Below are 15,606 nucleotides of genomic sequence, written 5' to 3' on the forward strand. Positions count from 1 at the left end.
AAAAATTCCTGTAAGTCGAAACAAAAAAGAAATAAAACAATGGTCAAAGAGAAACATCTCTCCTCTTGGCAAAATTACAGTTGTGAAAAGCTTATTCTTATCCAGGTTTACCTATTTATTTACAGTGTTACCTAAACCAAACTCTCAGTGGAGTGAAAAATTAGAGCAAGCTTTCTATAGATATATATCTGGGGTAATACAATTGATAAAGTATCTAGAAAAACTTTACAGTTGGACTATGAGAAAGGTGGATGTAGAATGATTCATATTGATAAATACCTACTTGGATAAGAAGGCTTCCTCACTCTAATTCGGAATGGTCCTTGTTTTTCAATGAAGTAGTTAATTGTAACGTCTCATACAATTTGGATCCCAGTATTCTAAACGAAAACCTAATTCAACGTCAAATCTATTTTGGAAAGAAACTCTACTTTACTTTGAATTACTTACTGAATTCTTGGACTTTAGTAGAGCTAAATTGTGAACATGATATTTTATTAGAACCTTTGTGGTTTAACGAGAAGATCAGTGTGCAAAATAATTAAATTTTTTACAAGTCTTAACATGAAAATGGTTTTTATATTTTATATGATCTGCTGGATAAGCAGGGAAACTTTATTAGTTATGATGAACAAATAACCAATGATTACCTAGTTACATGTAAGCTACCATTTACTAAATATGAAGGCTAAAAAAAGGCAGTATTAAGATCATGGCCTAGTATCAGGCAATTTTCACATGAATTAGTAGTGAAACCATATCAGTTAGAATGTATAAAAATTCTGTGTAAAGATATAAAAAGGCTCAAGAACATAATATTACTGTTTTATTTCTAAACAACAGCATAGGCCAATACGTGAATTTGCTAATGGGTTATTGACTTTTATTAATCTTGAACCTGACTTTAATTTGAACCCCATATATCGCAACTCTAAGTTAATCACAAAAGATACAGAACTGGTATGGTTTGATTGCAGAATCATTCATAGAATTTTAGGTATAAATAAATTTTTGTATATATCTTTCTAAGATAAAAAACAATTACTTATGTGCAATATGTATGTTGGAACTGGATCTGGCAAGAGAATACCATGTGATACCCAGAGTGTACTATTGGGTAATCCAGATATGGATAATGTAGGTAATTTGATTATTATATTGGTAAAGGAATATATTTTTCAAAGGTCGAGAGAAGAAATAACGATGTGTTTTGAAATGTTAATGTCCTATTTACAAACTTAATACAATATTGAAATGAAACTATTTACTACTAAAGACTTTAAAAAGAGATGGTCACCATGGAGTTGCCTCTATCCTGTATAAATATAGATGGTCAGTCAGTGGTCGTGAGATAAATTATCTGACATTCAAAGGAAATGAGGTTTACAAATACCAAATTAGCTAATTTTTTAAATGAGTACTACTTAGTATTCAATGGCGGGTTAACATCCAAGGTCCAATCAATTGACTTTCATATTTAGTCAGAGAGCGACCCGGAACAAACCAGTGATTCTGAAAAGGCCATGATGGATTTACAAGACAACTGACACGCAAAGCAAACACTTATATTTTCAAAATCTACTGGTATTCTGGAAAATTAACTTAGTATACATAGACTGACGTTTACTAGAAATTTTAATCGACTTACATTCAATGACTTCTGTAGTACCCAGTACGACTGCATTATTTTTTAGATCGTTTTATTCAATTTCGTACATGTAGTTTCTATGTATATCTAAATCATATAAATATATATCAGAAAACTAAAAAAAAAAAAGAAAATAGTACACTTTTTAACATGATTTCTTAGATTATATTCTGTTTTATCAAGATTTTTTATTCTGCAAAACATTTTGTATTTGTATATTTTTAAAGCAACGAAAGAAATGCGTTTGTTGAATAAGCGCGTCTTTTTGTTACATTCAAAATAGAATCCAAAAATAACATCTTTCCATTGAATTTTCACTTTCATAACAAAAGATAATATATTACAAATGCTCCGTACATTCTCACTGACTCTTGAATAGAAGATGTTGAATATCTTTAATTTCAGAACACAAAGTGCATAGGTTACATGTATCTTTTTTCCACTTAAACATGATTTTCTTACAGCACAACATGTTATGTTACAAGTTGTAATTGAATTCAGCAATATTTTTATCTAAAGCAAAGAAGATGGGTGGATAAGGCGTGTAAAATGCCCATACCTACGAAAGCCGAGAAGGATCATTCGAGATACGAGATTCGAAACACGAGATTCGAAATACGAGATTCGAGATTCGAAATTCGAGATTCAATATCTAATTAACCAATCAAATCAAGGATCTGAAAACACGTATCCTAGCGACATCAAACTGTTCTAAATAAAGATTATTAGTACATGCTCTTATATACAAATAAATGCTATGTTCACTTCTCCCTAGCTAACTAAATAATTGTTTGTATTTTTTTTTACACAGAATATTCAAGTAGAATAGTAATAATGCAGTGTGTTTCGCAGATCTATGTGATTTTGTTTGCCCTTGTGCATTTCCACCTGATGCGTTTGAACCCTGGGGTATTTCACCACCAATAGTTTAAACCCCGGCTTTATTCACCCTTTTTGTGTACAAATGCGGTTATGGTAGAGAGCTTCATAAGCGGAGCCAATTTTTTTTCGGTAGGGGGGTCCCAGGCCAATTTTCAATAATTTTACTATGTATATTAAGCTTCAATTTTCCCGAGGAAAGTCCAGACCCCCTGACCCCCTCCTTTATAGACCTCCTCCGCGCATGAAGATTAGTATCTAAAATACGTTTTAATCTAAATATAAATAATCAGTCCAGGTTTTACCAATAAATATAAGTATTACTTATCGTTTTTATGTATACAGGCATACACTAGTACTATGATTATTATATTATATAATAAACTAATCATTGAAATATTATCACATCATACGGAATTATTAATATATACAATTTTTTTCCCTTTTCTTGAGTAAACAACCTCTTATGAGTCTTACTTTTGGAATTGTTTTCAATATAGAAGGATACATATTCTGAACAATTAAAGGTAGGGATAATAGGGTGCCAATTTGTTCACATTGCCGATTTCTTGTGCAGAGAACAGTAAAATTTTAAAAATTTGATTGTGCATGAATTTTTTAAAATCTATTGTTGTAGTTTGTTATAATTCATTCATTGATATATCAACAAGAAAGAATAGAAGGTATAGACAGGCATATGTATCACACCCAAGTTGAGTGTCTCTGTAGTTTCCTACCCCCCCCCCCCCCCCCATTCAACGCATCAAAATTGACAATAATTGCATACAAATCATACAAAAGTTTACTTTGTATGTAAGTAACACTCTAAAGATGTAAATAAGCACTGCAAAGATGTGTGTACTTAATATACTACTACATTACACTTAGCCAGATAAAATGTAATCAGGGTGATAGCTACAAGGGGCGAGAAGTGCAAATTTACCAATTTGTCGCCATACACACAGAACACCAAATAAAGAAACTGTGTGTGGTGTGGGGAATGCATAGAAGATGGCGGCAAATTATCTCAAATAACCAGTGCGAAAATCAACAAATAGGCTCTTATTTGTTACCTATCCTGCAAATACATTGATAAAAAATGTTATCGTCACATAACAATGATAACATAGCCGATTAAGTTAATGTTTACATATTATGGTCAACGTACATGTAATTCTAATGTACATGGAGGCGGACGTATCAGGCGGGGATCCAGAATTTTTTTCTTCCAAAAATGATCGGTTGAATTACATTAAATGCTTTAAAAATTGTCTTAAAGTATCGCGCGGGTCAAAATGCATGATAGAAGCTATGTACAGTGTAATTGGAAACTTTCATTTTATATCAATATGTAGTAATACCTATTATAACAAATGAGAGTATAGCCCAACTGCCACAAACAATACATGTCTTTTACCGGCACCACCCCCTCCCCATAAAAAAAATGAAACAATTGTCGTTTTATTTGCTAAACATGTGTGTGGTTCAAGATTCTTCAAAAGGACATACCCGATTATAATTGAAAAATGAGTCGTTTAAAACTAATTTTGTCAAATTTTTTAGATTCATTTAGTTATATTTTGGTCCATTTGGGTAAATAGATGCACCAGCGCAGCTCTAATTTAAAAATAATCAGGTCATAAATTCGAAATATTTTCAAAAATTAATAGCTTTAAAACCAGTGGATAAAAAAATGAAAGTCGAACTCGATGAGTGCTAATACCTGTGTTGAATGAATGGTACAGTAGGATATGCGCAAAAAAGTCCCGTCTACTCTTTCCTACCCTATATTTATTGGAACATTAAATCCGATTATAAGAGTCAAATTTAATTAAGTACGGATATATTTTGCCGAGCCAAATAAAAAAAAAGCCTGGAAAACGAAGAGAGAACGAAGTGGGAACAGAATAACTGACAAATTAAATTAGGACAAAATAGCCCCCCCCCCCCCCCGAAATTTATATACTGAAAACAGATTATTGAGTACAACATCCGCACACAATTTAAAGAAAATTCCATGTTTTTTTTTATCATTTTTGCTAGCTAATGTAAGAAATCACAATTACCCCAGAGAGAGAGAGAGAGAGAGAGAGAGAGAGAGAGAGAGAGAGAAAGAGAGAGAGAGAGAGAGAGAGAGAGAGAGAGAGAGTCAGAGAGTCGATGTAAACGTTAACACCGTTCAAATTAAAGCTTGCTAGTTGGTCTGCCCTATCCTAGCTACCTCCTCTATTTTCTCCTTTGAGTGGCTTAACTGTCTGTTTATGCTTGTATCAAATCAAACAATTTCAAATTCTAAATCAAAATTGAATATGACACTACAAAACTCTCTCTCTCTCTCTCTCTCTCTCTCTCTCTCTCTCATATCGACAATGACATTGATACCCTACAATACACTATTCCTATCTGGATTGTTGTCGTTGAGGTTGTAAATCATTATATCTCCTATGGTTTAAAACTTTATCATAACCTATATTTTGACATGTCGATTATTTCATTGAATTTCGTTTCATAGCTAAAACCACACTCAGTTTTAATTATTTAGATCAAACAGATCTTTTTTCGCGAGCCGATTTTTACACAGTTGGGGCGAATACACTACGGGTTAAAATGGTTCGGGGGGAAAATACATACAGGACAAACAAAATCACATAGATTCGCAAAGCCAACAGTGTTATCACTCATTTAATTGTTTATATTGTGTGGGGTTAATTCATTAATGTTAATTTAACCATTTTATAACCATTACATAAGAGCTATTAAGACATTTATTTGTAGGAAAGAGCATGTACGAATGATCTTTAATTAGAACAGTTTGATGTTGCTAGGATACAGGTTTCAGATCCATGATTTGATTGGTTAATTTAGATATTGAATCTCGAATTTCGAATCTCGAATCTCGTATTTCGAATCTCGTATTTTGAATCTCGAATCTCGAATGATCCTTCTTGGCTTTCGTACATACGCGGTCGGACAGGCTATTGAAATATTAAAGTATCAATAAATCTGATGGTTTCTTTTAAAATCATTTAAAACAATATATATTGTACGAATCATTGATTTGTAGCCTATAGGTATGTTCAATACTTGGAATGTGTTGACTCAAACAGGCGTATACGTATCAAAACCTGCAAATATTGTCATTTTTTAGAACTTCATTTTCTTTTATAGAGTTGGTCTGTGCTCCATATTTTTCTCATAGTCTAATTAAGGTCTATTGGAAAACAAACCGATTTCTATCAACAAAAACGTGGAGAGATGACCCACTATACATTAAAAATATCATTTTGTATCCAAACAACTGAACGTATTGAAAAAATAATACAATACATAATATTTAAAAAGCCCACTTTGTTGTGTCTGAAATGGATCAGTGGTTAGAATACCTGGCATAAGCTAACCTTTTATCGATACCACCAAAATTTCCGACAATATTTTTTTTCTTATTTTTTGTTAAATATATTAAAAACTGACTATAGTGAAAAATTTTGCTTTTGCAAATTTGTATTATAATATATTTGAATAGATTTAATTTGGGAAAAATAAATTTAAAATTGTATTTCACTACTAAACTGAATGGGCATTTGCGCCATCTTATTCCCCCCTCTTCTTTGATTATTTGAATATATATGGATCTCCGATTTTCAGGAAATATATTGTACATTTCTTTGTAAATACGATGGTATTTTGGAGGTTCCATTTTTTTTACATAATAATATATCATAAAAAAAGGTTACATTTCTTGTTTTTAATTGTACAATACTGATTAAAAAGCAAAAATATTCTCTTGTATTTTATATATTAAATTGCAAAGTATAACATTGTACGTACGTTGATGGCGATAAATAAGTAATATTCCTATACCTTTATGTAGAATAAGCGATAGCTAGTTGTGGAGAATTTTTGCTTAAAACAGTTAAATGTATTAAACGAAAGGAAAGATGCAAGAGATTTTTTTTTAAAGTTTGTTACACAAGTGTTTTTGAATACCGCGGGAGAAAGTGGCCGTCGATATCACGTGTAAACATGTACATGTATGATAAATTTAACTTATTCCGTCAAAAAAACTTGATTATTTAATTCCCAAGTACAGCTGTAATTGAATATTAAGACATTGTCCCTTACATAAAAAAAATCTTGCCACTGCATTCGTCTTTACATTATGATTCGTCGCGTGGTCAATGTATTTCCTGTGAACCGTTACTTGCATTTACAATCCTTGTTTCAAAGATTGATTGTGTCCGTATCGATGAAGACGACTTTTGTATACACAGCTTAGAATATATTATCAGCATGCGCACTATATAGAAGTGTAATCCTACTAGTGATGTATATGTTGATAATTCGTCTAATAAAATAAAAATTCACCTTAAATGTGGGTACATCGGTGACTTTTGCTTATTAAATTCTCGATTGAAATTTACTTCCATTATTTCAGGCTTAATTACTTAATCTAATTAAAGTTTGTCTCGTATGGCATATAAGAAAGATTCAGATTCCCGGGCCCTTTCCTAAAAAAGTGATGAATTTCAAATGGTATTTGTTTCTATTAACACCCCCCCCCACCCCCACACACACTTTTAAAAATCAATCGATTTACGGCCGAGTTCATTACAAATCTATATAACATAACACAAATTCTACATGCTTGCTATGAATTCGGCTTTTCAAGACAATTTTACGACATTATGCATGTGCTACTGCTTGGCTTCGAAAAATCAAATAATTTATAAAAATGTTCATTGTGACATATTTTTGCTTCCAAATAGCGAATCCACATTCTCTCTCTCTCTCTCTCTCTCTCTCTCTCTCTCTCTGAAATCTTAATTCTCAAGACATATCCGAGTGGTTTATCACTTATAACAATTCTCAAAAGACATATGCATATCACTAGAAAAATGAAATGTAAATGAATAGACGTTATGTTACGGCATTCATAAGAAATAATTAATTTATAAAAATATTTTTTTAGAAATCCATATTCTTTTTTCATTTAATTAATGAACATTAAAACACTGCTTAGTTTCAGCAGTCAAAATTTTTACCTGTGTCAGTCCGATCTTCGTGAGCCTTTTAAGGACGTTGGATCCTGCGATCAAAAGTCTTAAAGTGTTTTTCTTTAGTATTTTTCAACAAGAGGCCAATTGGCCTTAACGGTCACCTGAGTAGCATATATCCCATACACAAACTTGTCATGGAGTCTCATATATGCATCTAATTAATTAGGTTTCATACTGGAGTAGAAAAATTATAAATTTGTAATGACAACCACATCTAATTAAAAAAGAACTGTGAAACCTATAATTTTGGTGAAAAACTAAAAGATCTGGTCTACAAAATAATGAATTCAGTTTTCCTTTCAAGTGTGTGGGAGTAAAGAAGATAATTTTTTAACGGTATATACATTAACATCTATACATCCATTTTGGCCATGCCCTAGAGTCAAAACCCATACCCCAGGGGACATGAAAATTAATTTCAGTAGAGGACTGCCTGGTCAACATAATTATTAGTCGTTTTTTTTATATAGATGTCTGAGAATAGGGAAGAAGATTTTTAAACATCATATGCATTAACACTTAATTGCCATATTGCCCCCCCCCCTCCATGTCCTGAGCCCCTGACCCAGGGGCCATGAATTTCACAATTTAGGTAAAGGAGATTGTGGATATCATAACCATGTATTCAGTTTTTTGCCTACATGTGTGGGGGTAGAGAAGAAGATTTTTTAAGATTTAAAACATTTTTACTATATGGCCATATTGGCCCCGCCCTAGAGCCTGAACACCTAACAAAGGGGTCATGAATTTCACAATTAAGGTAGAGGGCTTCATGGACATCATAACCATGCAACTGGTTTTTCCTCACATGCGTGGGAGTAGAGAAGAAGATTTTTGAAAATTTGGCTTTTTTTGCATATTTGGCCCCGCCCGTGGCAATCCAGGGGTGGCAGAGCCATAAATTTCACAATTTAGATTCTTCTTACCATAGAGATGCTTCACACCAAAAATGGTAACGATTGGCCTGGTAGTTTTCATCAGCATTAACTCATGCAGTTTCAAATTGCAGAAAGAAAAAAAACATATTTAAGTGTACCGCCGTTATATTGACCTTCAGCACTGGTCCCTGTATTTTGTTTTAAACTTAATTGTAAATAAGCTTTTCATTGTATTTTCTTCAATAAAGAATCTGGGGGAATAAGACGTGGCAAAAAACCACGTAGGTCCATAGAAAAAACAAAAATTATTTTTCTTACAAATTTCACTTTAGTTACATTTATCAAATATAGGTAATCATATACATTCAGTATTACCAAAACACACAAAAAGTAACTTCACATTTAATTGATATTAAGACATCAAAATATTTATATGCTTATTTAGCAACAAAATAGTAAAGAAATCGGGTATTCAAACTATATTTCCATAGAGTGGGTCATCGTACCACTTTTTAAAATACAAATATTGATAGCACATGTAAACGTTTATCTTTTTCGACTTTCGAAAAAATGGTACGAAAACCCACTCTATGGTAAAAAGTAAGTTTTCTTTTTTAATTTTTTAAGATCGGTCTTAAAATAGCTAAGTCCAGTTGTTCGCGTAATACCGATAACAATACAATACACCATTTTGTAGCTTTTAAATAAGCGAATCGGTGGTGTAGTGGTAAGCGGGGAGTCTTTGAACAAATGTAACTATGTGAAAGCAGGTGTTCGAATCGTACGCGTGATCGTGTGGTTTTTTCGGGGGGGGGGGGTAATTTAAGAATTCTACCGCAGAAAGTTTTCCCGTCTGTACTTGTTATTGACAACGTCAAAAGTCCGGTAAAAAGCTTCACAAGTTTATTGGATCGTATAGTGGTATCAAAGCTGGCCTAAAATTCCGTTCCGTTCTCATCTAATTCAGTTCTGATATACTAACAATTTGACATGCATATATATACCCTATCGGCTGGGACAGACAATTTCGGTTACTCATGACCACCTGCGCTGGTCATGAGTGTCGATTTAGTGACCAAATTCCTAAACAATATCTTAATTCTAAATACAGTATTAAAACTGTCAAGCTGTCCATCACAGCGTCGGGGGATGCGGGCTTACAATCTCCCGCATCAGTACAAAACATGAGTATAGGTTAAAGGTTAACAGAAAACATGAACTCTGTGATAAGCTTGCAATATCAGGACTCCATAGAGTCTGTAAATATGACAAATATAGCATTACTGTCCTACACCTGGACGTGTGAGATCATGCTGCTGCGCAATTAATTTCCAAAATATAATTTCCCAAGGACTTTCCAACATAGTTATTGACAGATTAATAATTGTGCAGTTTGCATATACAACTTACGTGTTTATTTAACAGTACTAATCATGCTCACCGAACTGTCATCTGTTTACATACGTCCCCCAAACAAAAGAAATATCCCGGAGGGAGATTTCTTCTGCCTAGTGCCCAGAGCAGGAGAATGTCCTTGATCTCCCCTAACTCGGATGAGCTTTCCAGTGACATACCGGTCGGAACATCTCTTTAAGAGGTAGTATCATGTGACGTACTTCCTTTTCTGGCTAGGGACAACAAACAAAACAATTAAGTACAAACAATTAATCACGATGACCAGGATGTAAAACTTAGTAAAGGTGACCAGGATATATAACTTATTAAAGGTGACCAGAATGTTAACCGTATTAGAGGTGACTAGGATACATATAGGTGCTCAGGATAATACACATAATTCAATCAGTAACATAAACTGTTACATAATACATCTCTAAACAATCATAGTCACATATTTCATAGTTCAACATCTTGAGTATTACACAGTTCATAGTGGTCAGAAAGGTTCAAGATTCAATGACTAGGATTCTTGAAATATAAGAGCAAAGAAATACAGTCTCATGACAATATTACAATATACAGTCAAAATTGTTAAATCACCACATGTACTTCAGTTGACAGAGTTGCTGTAGTTTTTGTCTTGTTCGTTGGCATCGGAGTAGAATTTCTTCCAGAAATGAATTCACATATATTTATTTAAGCACATAACACAATACACCTTTCACAGTTTTCACCGGATTTCATTATTCGTACACCATAGGGGATATCATTGGGTATAGGTTTGGCGCGGATGGCGAGACGGCCTCTCGCGGAACGTTTCCTACGTTCCTCTGATTTTCAGACATAGCGGCCTTTTCCTCAAGCTATCTTTTCGCGAGTTCGGAGTCCGGTTGGTAATATTTGCTCCAAGGAGACTCCAAGTCTTCCTTCTGTTCTCTTTATCGTTGTGCAAGACTTTTTGAGATTGTCCCTGTACTGTGAACGGTCTTCCGAGCTTCCAACTTTTCGCAACGACGGGGCTTCTTGGGGTTTGAAATGTCCCTTAGTTCGATATTTTGTTTGGAAGTCCGTGCTTCAGGATCGACACAACTATATGATGTACTTCTAGGAGAATCCTTTTCAACTCCGTCACTACGTCTCCCGTGGCAACGTGTCCAACCACCACCACAGCAACTACATGTACCCAGTTTCCTGACAGTTTTACGTTTCTTAATACAAAGTCCTATCGTTACTGTTACTGCCAAAGTTAAACACACATAAAACCGGGGGCTTCCCACCCAAGACGAGGATTTCATGGGTTGCAAATTATTTATTGGCAATTCCGCCATAAGTGCACTCAATGGAAATTCTTTTATGTCTTTTAGTTTGTCAGGTATACTAATGTATCCTATTTCTGGATATTTTGAATTTAGAGGTTCCCAAAGAGTGCATGTGTCAATTTCGTCGATAAAATTTTGAAAGAAATCAGTCATATTGAAATGATTCTCCCTATTGTAGAATGGGGGGGGGGGGGGGGAGTAATAAAGATCCATGAAAACCAGAACATCCCTGACCTACATGTAATTTCACGATGTCTATCGGACTCTTAACTCTTTTTCATATTGTTTTCTCCCCACACTTAACGTTAAGGTTCAATGGTTTAGAAGAAGTAATCAACCATTTTCCTTCGCGTAAATTGACTGCGTTTGGATCGACTACATTGTTTTTCTACAGAGACTGAACATGGTTTTGCGATTCCTGGAAGATCGTTTAAGAAAATTCTTATCACACGTAAGTTGCCTGGATTCACAGGAAAGAAAAATTTATCTATTGAACAAAAATGTCCGTGTTGTTTTAGATATGAGGCAAACTCGATTTCAGATAGTGTCGTATATGTACTTCGGACATCGTCTATGACGACTGTCTTTTCTTCAATTTTATACCTAGCTAACAAAGTTGATTGGTTTGTTTTGAGATTCGGGACTGGGAGATAATGGATTTTGAAGACTTCAAAATGTTTGTTCGTGTCTAGAAGAGGTACAGTTAGCGGAATTATAAGATTTTCAGATCCCACTAACATTGTACATGGTAGGAATCGATAGTAAGACCAAAGATCAGTATCCGGATCATATGGTAGTTTAAGATTCGGGGGTAATTGATTCTCAATTTCTGATAAAAGTTGTCTGAGATTCGCTGGCGAAACGACTGTCGGAGACAAATGTCCCAACGAGAGCATGTTTAGTCTTAGTCTGAGCTGTTGAAAATGATTCCTAGTTATCCAAACAATTTCTGATATATTACTTAAGGTTCTGTCAAAGCGAATATAAATGTCGTTAGATCTTTGCATGTCATGCATGTGTTTGTTCAGTAGTAGCTGCTCTGCCATCGAGGCTTTTAGACTAGTGATGATGCTATTTATTGTCCTACGGTTTTCGTTTATATTCTGTTGATTATCCTTTATAAAGGTCATACTCTCCGTCAATACATGCTTTATTTGTTGCTGATTATTTGCCAGATGTCTAACATTAGTCTTAATAGTGTCTAAGTCTGTTTCGTCTAGAGTACCGAACAGAAAAGAAAGTACTCTCCCTACAATTGGTATTATTGCTCTTGATCTTCTACGGTGCATAAAACGAATTTCACGTATTTTTTAATTTTATCTAAGACCACTACCGGTAAAAATTCTGGGTATATATTGCCAGGGGTGTACAAAGAGTCAATTCTTAATGATCGCTCTTTTATTTTACTTAACACTTCCATGGGTTCACACAAGCTCATAGGCGAACTCTCTGACTCCGTACCTGCCATTTCTGCAAGAAATTTGCAAGAGTCGTGACAGTCCACAAACGAGCGATTAAAAGCAAAAACACGCAATATAATATGCAAAGCATAATATATACAAAGCTAAGCATCTTCAAAATTATTTACATCTACAGTCACGAGTGGCGCCCTCCCTTACAACACTAGTAGAGGTAATTTCTCCTCTAATTCTTATCGTAACCACATCGGAATACGGTTCTGTATCACTCAAATCATGATTGAGTATATCCAAGGTTGCTGTTAATGTATTTCTTCCAAACCTTATTTTGATATAAAGTTCATTAGGGGGCGTCAATCTCAATTCCAATAACTCAGATTCTGACATCTGAAAATAAAGGATACTTTATCTATCCTATTACTAACTGCTTTAAGACAGCTAAACAATCCTCTTTAAATTTATCTTGTTTATTAAGTTTACGAGGTTTAGGGATTGGGTTTCGTTGATTGGGGTTTGGGGTGAAGCCTAGACCTATTTTAACTTCATCTACTTCCATGTCCTCATTCAAGGAAACTCTAAAATTATCTAAGGGACTTTGTGACTCATAGTCCTCAATTGTCTCTTCTGTCGATTCAGTATTATGTTGTTGATCATCCATGATCTTTTTGGCTATTATTCGTTGTTGAAGTTCTGCTAAAGGGATATCTTCTTCATCGAAAGATTCTTCTCTTTCACGTTTCTTAAATTGAATTGCTCTTTCCAGTGGTTCTGGTTGTGTATCTTCCTCTTCGGAAGAATCGGATTCTTTTTCAGGTGTACCACATAAATATTTCTTCTTAAGGTTCGACCATTTTCAGCACTTCCTTGCGAAAACAAAGTGGGCCAATGCGAGATGTCAGCCAACCTTAATTGTCGTGCATGACACTTGGTATTTGCTCCGGTCAATTGGTCCTTTATGACGAAACTAACTGGTCCTTTTCGGTCGATGAATCTGTAATACGGAAGTCATTTCTTATCTAATTTATTCTGCTTCATATTATTCTTTAAGTAGACTGGATCTCCTACTTGGAATTCTTCGTTTTTACTCTTCTTATCTGCTTGATCTTTCTGATTTTTCTTGGCTTCTTTCATTTTTTTATGTACCAACATGAAGGCTTTATGTTCTTGTAACGCAATCTTATGTTGGTCCTCTCCTATATATCTTCTTCTAGGTTTCACCAAGGTTTCCAAAGGTAGTACCACGTCTCTGTTATACATAAGATAGTACGGAGAGAATTTTGAAGAATCATTGCGGTGGAATCGGATTGCGGCTAGCGTTTGGTTAAGATGAATATCCCAAGTTTCTGCACTGTCTACCAACTTTTTAGCCATGACATCATGTAAAGTTCTGTGGAATCTTTCCACTTTGCCATTTCCTTTGGGACTGTAATAGGACGTAGTTATACGGTTGATGTTAAGTTCCTTTAACGTTTCTTCTACTTTCTTGTTGATATTTTCCGTTCCATTATCCGTGAGGATTTGTAGAGGGCAACCATATCTTGGATATATTTCTTCTAGTATCAAGTGTACTATATTGTCTGCTGACTAGTCGGGTACAGGAAAAGCTTCTGGCCATCCAGAATAGATGTCGATGAGTGACACTTTGTATTTATTTCCTGATAAAGATGTTGGGTATGGTCCAGACAAGTCAAGTCCCATTTTAGCCATAGGGAAAGGTGGTATATCCGTTTCTTGCATTCTGCGTCTCCGTCTGACAGATAATACATCAATCCGTCGATTTCTAGAAATTTCCTTTCTTCGGTTGCTGTCGCTGTTCCTTTCCTGAGTCTATCTTTCAATTTCTTTAATTGTTCATCGTTCATTTGACCTTCTCTAACGTCGATGTCTTCTGGAAGGTCGATAAACGGCTTAAGTAATTCATCGGGCTGCGTTACTTCACATTTGGCTAGACTCTTATGTGAGAAGGCGTTTGAATTTAGCACATTGATTTCAAAGAAATTATCTTTCATATCTGGTTCATCACAATCAGATTGATCTTCCGTTTCACCGTCTTTACTTTCAGATGGTACTCTCGACAAGAGATCTGCACAACAGTTGAATCTGCCTTCGATGTATTCCACTTTACAGTTGTACCCAGCAATACTTAGTGCCCATAATTGAATCTTTTTACTCTGCATCGGTGATTCTAGGATATACTTCAATGGTTTATGATCTGTCCTTATGGTAAACTGAGCGCTGTGAAGATAGTGATCTAACTTCTGTAAGGCATAGTGTATGGCAAAAGCCTCTTTTTCAATAGGTGACCATTTCTCTTGAGGTTTGCTCAACTTATGAGACAGATAGTATATTGGTTTGTCTTCTCCTTCATCAGTCTTCTGCGTGAGACAGGCTCCTATGCAGTTGTCACTAGCATCGGTATATAAGATGTAAGGTTTATTTGTGCCAGGGTATGCCAATAATGGTACTACTGTTAGGCTTTCTTTAAGGAAATCAAACGCTTCCTGACAGGCGTCCATTTGGCGTATTTTCTTGTACGGTCAATCAAAGGTTCCGCTTTTTTCGAGAAGTTAGGGATGAATCTTCGATAATAGCTGCACATTCCTATGAAACCACGAACCTCTCTGACAGTAGTAGGTGCAGGTAAATTCTGTTTAGCTTCTTCTTTCTTCGGATCGGGTTTAACTCCATGTTCATTGATAATAAAACCGAGATATTCTGTTTGTTCTTTTAAGAAACTGCACTTTTTTAATTTTAATGTCAACCCGTGTTGTCTTAAGCGATGGAAAACGTCTTGGATATGGCGTAGGTGGTCTTGTGGTGTTTCAGAAAATATCAAGATGTCGTCCAGGTATGCAATGGCAAACACCTCCTGTCCCTGAAGAACTATGTTCATCAGTTCTTCAAAGACTGCCGGCGCGTTACTTAACCCGAATGGCATCAGATTGAACTGGAACAATAATTTGTGGCATTCAAAGGATGTCTTTTCCTTACTAAAGTCTTCTAGTTTTA

This window comes from Crassostrea angulata, chromosome 3, assembly GCF_025612915.1.
Source record: "Crassostrea angulata isolate pt1a10 chromosome 3, ASM2561291v2, whole genome shotgun sequence".
Classification (NCBI taxonomy): domain Eukaryota; kingdom Metazoa; phylum Mollusca; class Bivalvia; order Ostreida; family Ostreidae; genus Magallana; species Magallana angulata.